Consider the following 12,122-nt stretch of genomic DNA (forward strand, 5'->3'; position numbering starts at 1 on the left):
CTAAGCAATTTGGGAATTTGGAAAAGGGGGAGATTCATAAGGCAAGACTTCATGGAGCTGGAGGATTTGAGCTGACTTTTGAAGAAATGAGCGGGCTTTGAATAGTCAATGAGATGCGTATGGGTAAAAAAGTTAAAGTTACCTTTTCATCACCCATTGCAAGGGTCATAGCTGACACGTGTATAACAAAAGACAGATTAACAAGAGAAAAATGTAACAAATGTGTTTAATTAAAGTTTTATATGGTATAAAATCTTCAGAAATGAAGACACAAAGATGCAGGGAAAACTGTATTTTTGGGCTAAGTCTGATGAAATGAGTGAATAGCTGAGGAGAAACCTGACTGGACAAAAAGTCCATGATCTAATGGTAATCTACTGAGGAGGGAATCCAGCAAAGTCCTTTTGTTCAACTTCCTCTTGGTCTCTGGGTGTAGCATTTCTTTCCTTCAGGACATTTGTCATATGAGGGTCTTATGACCTACTTTCAGGAAAGGTAGGTCATAAGGTCTTATCACGTGCTTTGGAGGAGAAAAAAGGGTGAGAGACAGGATTGCAGGACAAGGTCAGGGAAACCTTCTAGCTTCTGAGGCCCTTCCTACCTCCTTCAGGTCAAAAATACTCAGCATTCCAAAAAGTACCACAATACTTTATAATACTGTGTTCTGAGCCCTGACTAGAAAAGGAAGTAGTCCACGTAAAAGAACATGTAAGCTATTTTCCTGAGATTTTGGATGCAAAAACATCTGATCTCTTAGTAACTAGAGCATTTCAGTACTTTTTTTTGTTTTATTTGGCACCTCCTTGAATGCAAGAAACTTCTTTATCCCTGTGTTCTCAAATTTTACTTATCTGGCATAGAATAGAAATTTAATAAATGTTGGGTGAATTATTCAATGAATAAATGGATGGATGGATGGGTGGATGGATGAGCAGAAGAGTGGAGGTAGAAATGAATGAAGGATGGGTAGATGGATCAATGGGTCAATGGATCAATGAATCAAAGAATGGATGAGCAGGCAGATGAAGCAAACTCTTGCACTCAGCTGCTTCCTGTTTAAATGACATTGGACTCTGATACATAATAACCGTAAAGATGATTCTACATCTAGTGGGTCAAAAGACTAAGATAATTTTGACCTACAGATGGAAAAAACCTTTTTAAAAAACCATAAGAAATTTTCAGCTTTCTTTATGGTACCTTTATAGGCACAGTCAACTGGAAAACTTTCCATCTTGGAAGCTAAAGTTCCCTGTTGTGCAATTCAAAACTAGATTGTGAAACAAGATCTGATTATTAATTTCTTGGTCTAATCTTTATACGTACTCAGTAGGGAAAATGATAATTATCCTCATTATATAAGTGAAGCAAGTCAAAATATGCTTTATGAATTTTAAGACACTCATTTTTCCCTCACATTTTAATGTCTCTGAAATAAAGATGTATCTTCATGCATCAATGGTGTTTTAGTTTTGTGTCGCAGTTTAATTGGCAACATTTTTTCTCTCCTGGTAGCATTTTTAAAATGGTATATTTGATAAGCATCGGTGTCTTAGAGCCATGAAACAACATCAATAATTATCTCAAAGTCCCAAACCCAGTCTATGGTGGAACTGGGACTGGAACTATGGTTTCCTCAGTTTTAAACTAGTCTTTTAGTTACTAGATTAAATTTACACTATAAAAGTGGAGACCTTGGAAAATTGCTTTTATACAATAACTTATAAATTTAAAGAAACTAGCATTCTCTGCATAGCTCCCATTTGATGTTACAAGGGAAGAAATGTGGAGTGTCACAGACTCTGTCTTAGGATAATGTTCCTGCAGCTAGTACCTCACCTAATGTTGGCAGACATAGCAAATAAAAATACAGGAATGTTCCACATGTTGTATGTGTTGGGGTTCATAAAACAGCACCCCTAAATATGGCTCTTTGACTTGCAGAACAAAGGAAGCAGCTTCAATATCTCTCTGATCTCACCCACCACCCGTGTCCTGACTCTCAACACTTTCTCACAAAGCACAAGATGAGGTTATTCTCTGAAATTCCCTTATCTGCCTAGAAACCAGACCTACCAAAAAATTGCACAGTTGCCTTTGATTTCTTCCCTGAAATTTTATCAGCCAGAGAAGATAAAAACTCCTATCACAGAGAAAGAGACTGAACATTAAACACCACGCCTATAGCCCAGGCAAACTTTGTCCCAAACCATTGTTTGTTCTCAGGTTCCAGTCAATTTCCAAAGAGAATCATTTACAAGATATTGCCTTTCGCCCAGTTCCATTCATTCCCCACAAAAAATTATTCACTCCTACATCCCCATCTCCCCTTCCCCTATGAAGACGAGCATATATGCATCTGGACCTCACTAGGTTATTTGAGTAATCATCCTCCAGAATTCCCCTGTGCTTATACATGTTAAATAAGTTTGCATGCCTGAATCTCCTATTAATCTGCCTATTGTCAGCTCATTTTCAGCAAACCTTTGGAAGGCAGAGAAGCCTTCCTTTGTCCCCTATACTTGGGACAGACACTGAAAAATAATGTATAGTTAATTGAAATTAAAATTTAACTGAGCATCCTGTATTTAATCTAACCTCACTCAACTCTCACAAGAAAGGAAATCATCAGACTTGTTTAACTTTCCAGAAGATTCCACAAGAGTGCCAAGCGGCAGAGCTGGGCCAGGAGGTTTGGGCTGCTTCAGTTACCCAGGGGAAGAAGGGCATTGTATGACCCAGGATCTTGGGAGCTCTCCTGATTCATTTCTTAAGATTCATGTTGGGAGGCCGGGCGTGGTGGCACAAGCCTGTAATCCCAGCACTTTGGGAGGCTGAGGCGGGTGGATCGCGACGTCAAGAGATCGAGACCATCCTGGTCAACATGGTGAAACCCCATCTCTACTAAAAATACAAAAAATTAGCTGGACATGGTGGCGCGTGCCTGTAATCCCAGCTACTCAGGAGGCTGAGGCAGGAGAATTGCCTGAACCCAGGAGGCGGAGGTTGCGGTGAGCTGAGATCGCGCCATTACACTCCAGCCTGGGTAACAAGAGTGAAACTCCATCTCAAAAAAAAAAAAAAAAAAAAAAAGATTCATGTTGGAAGTGTGCCAAAACTCATTTTGGTTGGATGCCAACTGGTCTAGTGTTTAAATAAATATCGGACTGAAGCCAACTATCACCAACCTAGAATGAACTTCTGGGGTAGGTTGTTCTCTTTTAAAACTCATAGGTGGAATGGAATTTAATCATGAAATAAAAATAAATACAGTTATTAAAGGTTATTTTAATGTCATGAATAATAATCTAATAATTCTGCAAAGATTTCAAATACATTTTACATATAATCCTTTTATTCTGCCTTCCATTCTTATTTAAAAGTCCATAAACATTTTTTAATTCAAAAAGGGTAGATTGTTCCTCAAGTTATCTAATAGAGGTATTCTCTCTTTTTAACTTTATTTTGTAGAGACAGGGTCTTGCCCCTTTGCCCAGGCTGGAGTGCAGTGACGCCATCACAGCTCAGTGCAAACTGGAACTCCTGGGCTCACACGATCTTCCTGCTTCAGCCTTCTGAGCAACTGGGGCAACAGGTGCATGCCACCACACCTGGCCAAGGCATTCTCTTTTACTATGTTTCTATTAGCTGCTGATCTTGCCTAACTACTTGAAAGTTTTTAATTATTGAATTTGTAGCTAAAATCCTCAGCTTTGACAATCATTAACTATAGTAGCACTTTAAACTTACAGTAATGAATATATATTTATACTTCAACTTACTGATAGAATTTCAACATATAAAGGTTATAAGATTTTTCACACCAGCTTATATCTAAATGATCTAGATGCTTATCTCTATTCAAAACTGAATATTAAGATGTTAACAATAAATCTGAAATATGTACAATAATTATATGTAAATAAATATAAATAATACACCTGAAAGACCTGTTTTATTTAACTTTTTCTTTAAAACACTGCAAGTGTGGCCCTGGATCAGCAGCATCACCGGGGAGGAATTCACAGGCTCTCAGGCCCACTCCAGATTTTCAGTATCAGACCCCCTGAGGGTGGGGCTGTTTAACAAGCCCTGCAGGATATGTGAGTTGAAGTTTAAAAAGCCCTGACTTTGCAACAGTAACACTTGGCAGCTCATTAGCAATGCTGGCTCTCAGTCTCAGTTTTTTCCCTCCTAGGCCTTTGGGCCTATGATAGGAGAATTGCTATAAAGTTCTCTGAAATGCCCTGGGTACATTTTCCCCAATGTCTTGGCTATTAACCCAGTCTAGGCAATAGAATCTTCATTTTAGCAAGATGCCCCTGTGATTTGTGTGTAGCAGAAAGTCTGAAACATGCTGCTCCAGAAAATACTACAACTGAAGGTTGTGTTTTATTCTGTCTCTAACCAGCTGATACTGATGAAAAACCAGGGACTGAGTAACAGACCCTTGCACGTGGGACTGACAGCTGGGCCTGGTTCAAGACTCTTCCTTGATCAATGACATATGGGAATTATTTCAAAGCAAAGAGGCTACAGGCCCACAGAAGTCCAAAACCTGGCATGGCACTAACCCCAAAGTCTTAATTCATTCTAGCATTAACTCAAAAGTTCACGTCTAAAATCTCATCCAAGGCAAGTCCTCTCTGCCTATGAGGCTGTAAAATCAAAAGTGAGTTAGTTACTTCCAAAATACAGTGGGGGTATAGGCATTAGGTAAATACTCCCATTCGAAACGGGAAAAATCAACCAATGCAAAGAGGCTGCAGGTCCCCCACAAGTCCGAAACCTGGCATGGCACTAATTAAAGCCCCAAAATAATCTTTGACTCCATGTCTTACATCCAAAACTCACTGATGCAAGAGGTGGGCTCCCAAGATCTTGGGCCATACCTTAGTAGAGATTCTCCATGAAGGCACTGCCCCTGCAGCAGACTTCTGTCTGAACATCTAGGCATTTCCCTACATCCTCCAAAATCTAGGTGTAGGTCACCAAACCTCAACTCTTGCTTTCTGCACACTTGCAGGCCCAACACCATATGGAAGCCAGCAAGGCTTGGGACTTGCGCCCTCTGAAACTACGGCCCAAGCTGTACCTTGGCCCCTTTTTAGCCACATCGGGAGGTGGACCAGCTGGGATAAAGGGTATCATGTCCTGAGGCTGTACAAAGCAGCTGGGACTTGGGCCTGGCCCATGAAACCATTTTTTTTCCTCCTAGACTAGGGCTCCTCCTAGCCAAATAACATTTCGCTCCTCTTAGACAAATTTCTGCACCTGGCTTGAATTTCTCTCTGGAAAATAGATTTTTCGTTTCTTTTTCTTTCTTTTTTTTTTTTTTTTCTTTTTTTGAGACGGAGTCTCACACTGTCGCCCGGCTGGAGTATGGTGGCACAATCTTGGCTCACTGCAACCTCTGCCTCCCAGGTTCAAACAATTTTCCTTACCTCAGCCTCCCAAGTACCTGGGATTACAGGTGCCTGTCATGCGTGGCTAATTTTTTTTTATTTTTAGTAGAGACAGGGTTTCACTATGTTGGCCAGGCTGATCTCAAATTCCTGACCTCGTGATCTGCTTGCCTCAGGCTCCCAAAAGTGCTGGGATTACAGGCGTGAGCTATTGCATCTGACTGGGATTTTTCTTTTTCTACCACGTGGTCAGGCTGCAAGTTTTCTGAAGTCTTCTACTCTGATTCCATTTTAAATATAAGTTCCAATTTTAGACCATCTCATTCTTTACGCAAATGAGCATACGCTTTTAGGAGCAGCCAGGCCACATCTTTAATGCTTTGCTGCTTAGAAATTTCTTCCATCAGATTCTCTAAATCATCTCTCTCAAGTTCAAAGTTCCACAGATCTTTTGAGCAGGGGCACAATGCTGTTAGTCTCTTTTTAGCATAGCAAGAGTGACCCTTACTCCAATTCCCAATAAGTTCCTCATCTCTGTCTGAAATCATCTCAGCCTGGACTTCATTGTCCATATGGCTATTAGCATTTTAGTCACAACCATTCATCAAGTCTCTATGAAGTTCCAAACTTCCCCACACCTTCCTGTCTTCTTCTGAACCCTACCAACTGTTTCAACCTCTGCCCATTATGCAGTTCCAAAGTCACTTCTGCATTTTCCAGTATCTTTATAGCAATGCCCCATTTTCCTGGTACCAATTTTTGGTATTAGTTTGTTCTCACACTGCTATAAATAATACCTGAGACTGGGTAATTTATGAAGAAAAGAGGTTTAATTGACTCACAGTTCCACAGGCTTAACAGGAAGCATGGTGGCAGACTGCAGGAAACTTACAGTCACAGCAGAAGGCAAAGGGGAAACAAGTATCTTCTTCTGTCGGCAGCGAGAGAGAGAGAGAGAGAGAGAGAGAGAGAGAGAGAGAGAACGGGGAAGTGTCACACACTTTTAAACCACCAAATCTCATGAGAATCACTTACTATCATGAGAACAGCAAGGGGGAAATCTGCCCCCATGATCCAATCACTTCCCACCAAGTCTGTCCCTGACACATGGGGGTTACAATTCAACATGAGATTTGGGTGAGGACACAGAGCCAAACTATATCACTACTCAAAGGAAAATAAACAAATACATTGAAAAGATGCCTGTATCTATATCATATGTTTATCACAACTTTGCTATTCACAATAGCATTAACTCATTTATTCCATATGATATTCTATAAGTTAGGCCTTATTACCAGTTTACAAATAAAAAACTGTGACAATAAGGATAAGTCACATGTCCACATATAGAAGACTAGTAACTAGTCTGGTTGCAGTGATTCCCAGCACTTTGGGAGGCTGAGGTGGGTTGATGGTTTGAGCCCAGGAGTTTGAGACCAGTCTAGGCCCATGATGAAACCCTGTCTCTAAAAAAAACACAAAAAGTAGCTGGACATGATGGCACATGCCTGTAGTCTCTGTTACTTGAGATACTGCACATTTGAGCTGGGAGGTTGAAGCTGCAGTGAACCATAATTGTGCCACTGCACTTCAGCTTGGGTGACAGAGTGGCACTTTGTCTCAGAAAAACAAAAACCGGGCCAGGTGCAGTAGCTCACACCTGTAATCCCAGCACTTTGGGAGGCCAAGGTGGGTGGATCACTTGAGGCCAGGAGTTTGAGACCAGCCTGACCTACATGGTGAAACCTCACCACTACTAAAACTAAAAAAATTAGCTGGGCATGGTGGCACATGCCTATAATCCCAGCTATTCAGGAGGCTGAGGTGGAAGAATGACTTGAACCCAGGAGGCAGAGGTTGCGGTGAGCTGAGATTGTGCCACTGCACTCCAGCCTAGGCGACAGAGTGAGACTCTGTCTCAAAGAACAACAAACAACAAACAAACCAAAACCAATCAAATAAAAAAGACAAGTAACTGGTCAGAATTTGTACCAGACTATGCTTTTAGGATGTAATTCTACTTTTTGTAAAAAATAAAAAAGAGTATGCAAAAAATCTGGAAAGATATACACCAAAATATGAACTGTGCTTACCTGTGGTTGGGTGAAATATATATATATATATATATATATATATATATATATATATATATTTGGTGCTTATTGTCCTTTCTTTTTTTTTTAATGTAACATGTTTTTTTTTAAAGTTGGGGAAAGCAAAGCCAAAGTGGACACCTGCTAAATGATGCCCTCGCAAGAGACATTAATGAAAGCCATCACTCACTGGTTACAAGAGTATCAATAACAATGATAGAGGCTTGAAAGGGACCTTTTCATATTATGTCCTCCCATTGTCTCTTGACAGAGTATCACGAAATGGCCCCAGTACAACTTGTCACCCTCATCCAAGCCCTTTAACAACATAACATTACAGCTACTCCCATAAAAAAAAAAAAAAGCCTATTTTCCCACACTGTGACTAGCTAATCCTCATCTGATTCACCAGTTGACATCCACCAAAATCAGCTGAACCAGGTCAAATCAATGGAGCCAACTTGCTGACTGATAGAAAGAAAAAAAAAAATTTGGTTTCTTACACAGCAATAGCTAGCTGAGGCAATGTCCACAAGGATAGCTTTATCAACGTCTTTATAAAGCAAGCCCTTTGCAAAAAATATCTTGAGAGCTCATACATAAAAGTCTTCAGATTTGTTAAGAGGCTTCTAAAGCAGGATTCCCAGCCATTACTGCATATTAGAATCACCTGGTAGCTTTAAAAATTCCAATAGCCAAGGAACTCACGAGACAATTAAGTCCAAATCTCTAAGGCTAGGACACAATTCATAATCTTTTTCTAAAAGCTTCCCAGGGAATGATTCCAATATGCAGCAAAGGCAGAGAATCAGTAATCTGAAGTTTAGTTTAATTACTACACCTTCCATACAATATGGCCCACGAGGCTAAGCTTGAAGCTCATGGTCTTTAAAGTGAATGAAACACATGGCTTCTTGGAGTATTATAAGCTCTTTTTTGTCCCACAGAGGAGCCTTCTAAGTAGGAGATAAATGGGTTCTGCTAAAACCATCTCTCTGAAAAACCCTGAAAAGTTTTCTGAAAATCTCTCTGAAAAGTCATTTATGAAATCCATACCAAACCCGTTCCTGGAACGAACTAACTTATCGCCTGCTTCAGACACATCAAAAGTTTGCCAAAAGACTCATTTTCTCTTCTTTCTGACCTGATGATGCCTCTCCCCAGTGTTCTGAGTTGTGTTCTCCATCCACCCCCTTATAAAGTAAGGAAAAGGATCTGATTTGTGAGGATCAGAGTCCTGTAGACAGCTAAAAATCAACTTTTAAATTTGAACTCTAGGTTAAATATTGATTGACTTTAGTCTTTTGGGAGTAAATATTTGTGTCTAAAAACTCTTACAGCCGTAAGACTTGCTTAAATTTAACCCCAATCCATTTAGCAGCTGAACAAGTTTATCTCCATTCTAGAATAAAATTCTTGATTATAGCCCTGCAATCCCAGATGTGCTTTGGAATTTGAAATTTTTGGATTGTAGAAAGGTAATACAGTGCATATATTGTATATTGCATTACATCTCCAGGGGTATCTAAAGCAGCACCCTGTAATAAACACATTTAAATCTCTGCAATAAAACACAAAAATTCACAGCAAGTGAGATAACTGACATTATAAACAGCCTCATGTGAGTTCTGGTTTTCCATTCGATTTAAGAAAGAACTTTTAGTTTTCACAGCTTTTTCAATTTGGACAGTATGGATAAGAATGAATGGATTCCAACAACTGGTACAAATTGCTGTAAAAAATTAAAGGGAATGAGCACCACTTGGGAAAAGCTGAAGGAAACAAATGAACAACACCAGTGATAGACACTGAAAAAGCTCATTTAACAGATTTCTTTCCACGAGCAAGCTGGATTAGATGAAAATTGTCTCACTCCTCAGGGGCCAAGCTCTGAGCCCCGACCAGGAGATCTTGCAACAAAAATGAGACTGATTTGGATTGGGAGGTAAAATGTAAGGGAAAATGGAATGAGGGAAATAATAAAGAGCTTTGGGAGCACCTAGAAATGGCAGCACCTTGTATGTGAGCTAATTATTTCCAAGGCTGATTCATTCCCCAGTTCACAGCTGACTCTCTTTTATTCCCCTCATTCTGTTAATTCATCCTTGTCCACGTGCTGAGTGGTGGGTGGGTCAGGATGTCTTGGCCCACCCTCAAATAGACCCAAGGTTTTTGTAGCCTTTTAGAAATCTCTGGCAGAGTGTGGTGGCTCACATCCGTAATCCCAGCATTTTAGGAGGCAAAAGGATCACTTGAGCCCAGAAGTTCAAGCAGCCTTTGCTACGTGGTGAGATACCGTCTCTATAAAACTAAATTTAAAATAAAAAGTAATCTCATAGTCTCTTCTCAGATCTTTTAATTTTGCATCCCAAATCCTCAGGTACACTGCTCTTTGTTTTTCTTCACAGGGAGAAGAGAGGAATCTCTTGCGTCTCCTCCGATTATTTAATTGTCCTTTGCCCAAGGATCGTAACAGGTTAGTGGAAAGAAAATGGAAATTGGAAGGCTGTGGCCCTCCTTTAAGAAGTATGGTGCTGGCCAGGCACAGTGGTTCATGCCTGAAATGTCAGCACTTTGTGAGGCTGATGTGGGCAGATCACCTGAGCTCAGGAGTTCAGGACCAGACTGTCTACATGACAAAACCCCATCTCTACAAAAAAATACAAAAATTAGCCAGAAGTGGTGGCACATGCCTGTAGTCTCAGCTCCTCTGGAAGCTGATGATGGGGGATTGCATGAGCCTGGGAGGTTGAGGCTGCAGTGAGCCGAGATCGCACCACTGCATTCCAGCTTAGGCAACAGAGCTAGATCCTATCTCAAAAAAGAAGTAAAACAAAGGTTAAAAAGAAGCATGATGCTTTTGTTTCTCAGCATATTCCTTAGGATGTTCTTTTTACTATCTTTTAAAGAGTCAATCGAAGCTGAGATCTGACAGATCAAAGATAGGTTAAATATTTAAGAACAAATCGTTTCTTCCTCAAAAATGCCTTCCTGAATAGAAAAACAAAGCACCTCAGAAGTCTACATCACTTTTAAGAGAGTTGTAGGGTTTTTTGTAATATATATTTTGTTAATATGTGGGATACATAGATAAAAGTGCACAAATCCTAAGTGGACAGAGAGATGATGGTGACATCATTAAGAAATGTATATTTGGTCTATGCGCACAGTTCTCGGCACAGGGCTTCTGAACGCTTGTACTTTCCTGAATCATAAGGGTGCTAGGTGCATTTTTTAAAATTATAACATAGTTGTTCTTCAGTAGCTTCAAGAATCCCACTTCACCCCAGAATAGCAAAATCAGAGGTTGCTCAAGTCCCTGAGATAAAATGATGTAGTATTTGCATATAACCTATGCACATCTTCCCGTATATCTCATATCATCTGTAGATTACTGATAATACCTAATACAATATAAATACTGTGTAAGTAGTTGTGATACCATACTGACTTTTGCTTTTTTTTTGAGACGGAGTCTTGCTCTGTCTTAAGTTAGGACTTAAGGTTGTCACTGCCAGGCTGGAGTGCAGCGGCATGATCTCGGTTCATTGCAATCTCTGCCACCTGAGTACAAGCAATGCTCCTGCCTCAGCCTCCTGAGTAGCTGGGATTACAGATGTGCGCCACCACACCCAGTTAATTTTTGTAATTTTAGAAGAGATGGGGTTTCACCATGTTAGCCAGGATGGTCTCGATCTCCTGACCTTGTGATCTGCCCGCCTAGGCCTCCCAAAGTGCTGGGATTACAGGTGTAAGCCCCATGCCTGGCCCACTGGTATTTTTTTTATTGTTTTTTCCAAATGTTTTTGATCTGCAGTTGGTTCAGTCTTGGATACAATGGGCTTGCTGTATTTGATATTAGTCCTGGATTCTGACACACAAGCACTTGTAAACCTTTTGGAATTCCTGGAGTGATCAAAGTGCCTTTTGTATGTCAGTGAGAAGACTGGTGGCTGAAAGCCCCTAGGCAGATTCAGGATGCAGGCTGGTTGCCAGAAGAACAAACCATGTGATTAAAGGATTAGAACTTTCAGTCTAAACCCCAACCTCCAATGGCCAATGATCTGATCAATCATGTCTACATTATGGAAGCTTTATTAAACCCCTACATGATAGGGTTTAGAGACTTTCTGAAGACATGGAGGTGCTGGGAGGTGGCTGTCTTGGAGAAGTCCCACAGCCTCTCCTCATACCTTGCCCTGTATACCTCTTCAGCTCCCTGTTCACTTGTATCTTTTGTAATATATGTAATAAACTGGTAAGCATAGGAAAATGTTTCCCTGGGGTTTGTGAGCCATTACAGTAAATTATCAAACCTGAGGAGGGGATTGTAGGAACTCCTGATTTGTAGCTGGCTGTTCAGAAGTACAGGTGACAACTTAGGACTTAAGTGGGGGACAGTTTTATGAAACTAAGCCCTCAATCTGTGGAGTCTACACTAACTGGCATTGTCAGGGTTGAATTGTAGGACATTCAGTGGTTTGCAGAGAATTGGAGAATGGCTTAGTGTGGAAAAACCACATATTTGGTGTTAGAAGTGTTGTGAGAATTTGGCAAAACAGTTGTTTATTCTTTTTATTGACTTATCACAGAGTTTACATACTCTGTAACCAGTGCACAG

The sequence above is a fragment of the Saimiri boliviensis genome, chromosome 9, assembly GCF_048565385.1.
Source record: "Saimiri boliviensis isolate mSaiBol1 chromosome 9, mSaiBol1.pri, whole genome shotgun sequence".
Lineage (NCBI taxonomy): Eukaryota > Metazoa > Chordata > Mammalia > Primates > Cebidae > Saimiri > Saimiri boliviensis.